This window comes from Equus caballus, chromosome 8, assembly GCF_041296265.1.
Source record: "Equus caballus isolate H_3958 breed thoroughbred chromosome 8, TB-T2T, whole genome shotgun sequence".
Classification (NCBI taxonomy): Eukaryota; Metazoa; Chordata; class Mammalia; order Perissodactyla; family Equidae; genus Equus; species Equus caballus.
The window spans coordinates 54,587,973-54,593,456 of record NC_091691.1 but is presented as its reverse complement, the minus strand read 5'-3'; positions in this window follow the sequence as shown (position 1 = coordinate 54,593,456).

Here is a 5,484-nt window from a genome sequence, read left to right as displayed (position 1 = left end):
CAATCAGATAGCTAAAATATATAGTCTCCTACTCATAACAACATTTTTCAAAGTCTAGTGCTTATCTCATGCAACTTCCTGATTCTTGATAACTCAAACTTGTGGTAACAGTTTCCCTTGAACTGATACTGAAGAAGTATTTCCAAAAGACAGTAAACTGTTTTATCTTCAACATTTTAATGTGATTCAGCCATCCCCTATTAATATAAGCAATATTATATAATATGTATAAAATATAATCGATGCATTGTGCAGTCATCTGCTAAGCACTGCTTAATGACTGGGATAAGTTCTAAGAAATGCATGATTAGGTGATTTCGTCATTGTGCAAACATCATAGAGTGTAAAGAAGGCGAACAAAATTTGCCACCCCAAAAAGTGTCTCTTTAACATGAGGATTATTTTAAGCTGATTATTTTTAAGAAACGAAAGACTCAGAAAGTTTTTCTTGTTACCTCCCTAACTGCCTAAAAGAATTCAGATAAATAAACCTGTCTCAGGAAGTGAGTTATCACCTCAACATAACATGAACTACGTGGTAGACAGGGAACAACCTAGCAAAAAACCTGTTTGGTGGGCTCCCCTGTGTTCTTCTGTTTCTGTGTGGCCAAACACTTGTTTTCCAAATGTCTGCTCCTTTTCACCTACCTGTGAATTTCCTCCCTTCCCTTTGAAGTCTCTGACTCTGACCACGCCAAACATCTTCTTTTGTCATTAGCTGAGGATGGCATTTAAGGTGAGGGCTGTGGCCATTTTGGTGAGTTACTCAGTTTTCCTGGGTTTCTCTCGTGTATATATATTATTAAACTTTTACTTGTTTTCCTCCTATTAATCTGTCTCATGTAAATTTAATTCTTAGACCAGTCAGAAGAACCAGCCAGGAAAATTTCTTCCTCCCCTACAGTACTTACCCAAACCTAGATGGTACGGCCTACCACACACCTAGGATGTACGGTACTAATTTTATGGGATAACCATTGTATATGTGGTCCCTTATTGATCAACACATTATTATGTGGTGCATGGCTATACTGGTAAGAAATTGGACTCAAATAAGATTTTTTTTTTTTTTGCTGAGGAAGATTCGCCCTGAGCTAACATCTGTTGCCAATCTTCCTCTTTTTGCTTGTGGAAGACTCTCCCTAAGCTAACATCTGTGCCAATCGCCCTCTATTTTGTATGTGGGTTGCGGCCACAGCATGGCCACCAACGAGTGGTATATGTCCACACCTGAGAACTGAACTTGGGCTGCTGAAGTGGAATGCACCAAACTTAACCACTAGGCTGCCAGGGCTGGCCAACATTCATTTTTAAAACTAATAGAGATCCAGTTAAATATTCTCTCTGACCATGATGGAATAACAGGGACTGAATTCACCATCCCATCCAAAACAAGCAAAAAACTGGACAAAGTATATGAAACAATAGTTTTCAAGGTACTGGACATAAGTCAGTGAAGGACAGTGACTCTGAGAGAAGAGGAGAAAATGAGGTGAGCCTTGAAGTTGCCCCCAGCTTACTGTCTTGAGAGAGTTTCCAAGGAACAGAGCAGAGAGGAGACATCTAGGAGGAGCCAGCAGATTCCCTGAGATGGGGAGATGGAGCTGAGAGTCAAGGAGTGCCAGACAGGACTGTGTGCTGCAGAGCTGCACTGAGAGAGAAGTCCAGAGATCTACAAAGGACCCTCCTTAAGTATTCACCAGAGTACTGATCAGCACAGTACGTGAGGAAACATTCTTAGGCAGGAAGAAGAACCACTCAAAAAGATCAGAGGGAACAGTGCCCACTGCTCACTCAGGGCCAGTTACACAGCTTGTTCCACCAGCCAGACTGACAAACTCATAATTCATGGGGAATTGGGTAGTATATTCAAAAGGGTCTTGCCCAGCAGTCAGGAATAATTAGCCCTGTGCTAAACACTGCTTGGATCCTGCCTCACAAATATTAAAAGCAAACCCTGAAAGGATAAACCTGTTTCTAAGTAACTTAACTGCAGCTCTGAACACAGCTCAAGAACATTTATAGAACATGAAAATATCCAGTCCCCAACAAGGTAAAATTAATGTCTGGAATCCAATAAAATATTATCAGGCATGCCAAGAAGCAGGCAAATATGAGCCTAATGCACAAAAAAATTAATCAGTTGAAGCCACCCAGAATTGACACAGATATTAGAATTAACAGACAAGGACATTAAAGCAGTTGTTATAGCTGTATTCCATATTTTCAAACAGATATATAAAGATATAGAAGATATTTTTTAAAAGAGCCAAATCAAACTTCTGGAAACGAAAACTAGAATGTTTGAACTAAAAATACATTAGAAAGGATTAATGGCAGATTAGAAATTGCAGAAGAAAAGATTAGTGAACTTGAATATATATCAATATAAACTACCCAAAATAAAACACAGAGATAAAAAAGAATTTTAGAAAATTAACATCGCATCATTAAGCTGTCGGAAAACTTCAATATCTAATAGAGTCCCTGAAGGAAAGGAGAGAGGAGAGAAAAGAAAAAAAATACTTGAAGAAATAATGGCCAAAAGCTTCCAAATTTTAATGAAAACTATAACCCCAAGAAGCTCAATGAACCTTAAACACAAGGAACAGGAAGAAAAGTACACAAAGCACATCAAATCAAACTGCTCAATGTTAGTGTTAAAAAAAACAAAATCTCCAGAGCAGCCAGACGGGGGAAGAATTACATACAAAATAAAAAGGATACGGAGGACAGCAGATTTCTCCTCAGAAGCAATGTAAGCAGGAGGATAGTGGTCCAATACCACTGAAGTGCTGAAAGAAAGAAATTGTCAGCCTAGAACTCTACCCCTAGTAAAAATAAATTTCGAAAACAAAGACAAAATAAAGGAATTTTCACATATTTAAAAGCTGAAAACATTCATCACCAGCAAACTAGCACTACAAGAATTGTGAAAGGAAGTTCTTCAGGCAGAGGAAAATGATACCAAATGGAAATATGAATCGACACAAAGAAATGAAGAGCGGCAGAAATGGAGATTTTCTTGCTTTTCTCTCCTAATAGAAGTGAGCTGCTAGAGTGAAACTTCTGTTTCATTTCATTTTGTTACTTTTTATTTAAGTATGATACATCAAAAGTACGTAAATCATAAATGTATGAAGTACACAAACCAGAAATATATAATTGATTCATTTTTACAAATTGAAATACTCATGTAACCACCATCCAAATTAAGAAATGAGTACCTCAAAAGTTCCCTTATCTAGTCACTTGACCCTTAGGGTAAGCACTATCATGACACCTATAATCACAAATTAACCTTGCCCATTTTTGCATTTTATAAATGAAACGGTACAGTCAACAATTATAGAAAAATATTTCATACATATTTATTCTATATGGTACAATTAAATTATAAAGAAATTTTTATATTCCACTCCTCTATAGTTTATTAATTTCATTTGCAATGCTTTTAAATTGATTAAAGTGAAGAGAAAAAAGAATTGGTTACATTTCCTCCTTCTTTATCATTCCACTGGAAGGAAAAAACTATTGTTTCTCACTTGCTAACCATAACTTGAGCCTGGAGCTCCCTTGCTGGACAATTCCAGTTAATATGTATTCACTAGGTACCCACTTCAAACCAAGAACAGGAATGGGTAATAAAATGGCGAATACCTATGAGTTTGGAACCTACATCTGTTTCAGAAAGTCGTAGTCTCCGAAAGGACAGAGACTGAGGAACCAAGAGGCAAGCTGAGGTCTCTCCCCACTCTATCCCATTCCCCTTACCTCAAACTTGATAGAAACTTCTCGTGACTTAGACCTTCCTAGCTACAGCCCTTCAGGTCACTGCCGGTGCAGGCAATAGCAAGTGAAATAATATCACATTCAATGGACTTATTTTATTTATCACTTTCAAAGTAGTGGGTTAGTAGAAAATTGGAATGGATAACTAACACACCTGCTTAAGAAGATGGGCATGACAAAGAATCAAAGAACTAGCCCGCAAATCTCCAGCACCGTTTGGCAATATAAGGTGAGGGGGACTAAAACCAGGTTTCCACAGACAGATGATAACACTTTTGTGATGGAAGTAAGGGGAAAGGAGAAGGGATGGTACCGGAATGTTCAAGTCTCCCCTACTTCACCACAATATTCTTGCTCAATGATGGATCAGATAGTCCTTAAAACTAGGGCTACTATTAAGGATCCCAAAGTCTGGCAATATTCTAAAATAAGGTAAAACATATATTGATCTGAATCTAAATGCCAAAATTCCAAAGAAAGGATGGAATGAATTATTTGTTCCTAGCACCTTGCCAAGTGGGGCTGACGGTGCAAATGTTTGTTGGCTTATGGAACGAGTAATCCCATTTTTCTGTATTTATCCATTCTGACCCCCTACAATTGGGAATGAAACAAAGGGGAAACCCTGGAACAGCTCATCTTGCTACCAGTCACATAGACCGGCCCAGTGACTTAACCAAAGGGACCTACACTAGGGAGAAAGGTTTGGATTTAAATTAACGATAAATGGAAGAAAGGTGAAATTTTTGCTGAGGGGAGAGTAGCTAATAAATGGGTGTTACAAAAGGGAAAATCTAATATAATTTTGGTGCCTTAAGAGAAGTGTAAAGCAAGAGAATATTATTCTCTCTTAGCTCTGACTCAGATGCCCCTTGGGTGAAGGATTCTGTTTGCTAAAATCTCCTCTTTTGAATAACCAAGAAGTAAACAGGACAATAGCCAACCCAGTAGCATATACATATACTTCTGAGAGTGGTCTGTGTCCTCAAAATGGGATGAACAGATGGAAGCTCTGCCTATAACTATGTGGAGCAATAGTAATGTAGCTACGTCTTTTGGTTACCATTTCACAGGATAGAGCTATTATTGAAGATTTGAGTTAGGAAATAAATTATGGGAACATATATCCAGTTGAATCCAGAGAACACTGATCAATAATAATCTAAATGAACAACTCCATGGCCGTTAATTTTGATGATAGTTTAAGGAAGGTACTGGGAGATGACCATATAAGCTCATCTTCTGAATGTTCCATCTGTCAAAATATTAAGTGTAAAAATAGCTCTTTGCCCTGTTATTGTGGGGGGGAAGCCATAAAGAGGTAGAGGGATAATTAGGATACTTGGATCACTGAGAAAGGAGAAGAATTTAGTCTAACTTGGTGGGCCTACATTCCTGAGGATGAAAAGTCAGAAATTCTATATGGATGGCTATGGGAGCACTTTGGCAAACCCAAACCAAAGTCCATTTAGCAGTGACGACTACTCACAGGACCTTAGCCTGAGGCAGTCAACACTGTTGGGTCCCAAGTTTATTTCCTAATTGTGAGAAAGAAGTTAGCACCCAACGTCGACAACAGGTCTAGTGGATCAAACAGCTTTTGCCTGCTTGAAAAAGAGAGAGCCTTAGGAGAATTAGGAGCTGGGCCATGAGCAATTGATGAAGAGGAATTCACTTTTAATGAGAAAAAAA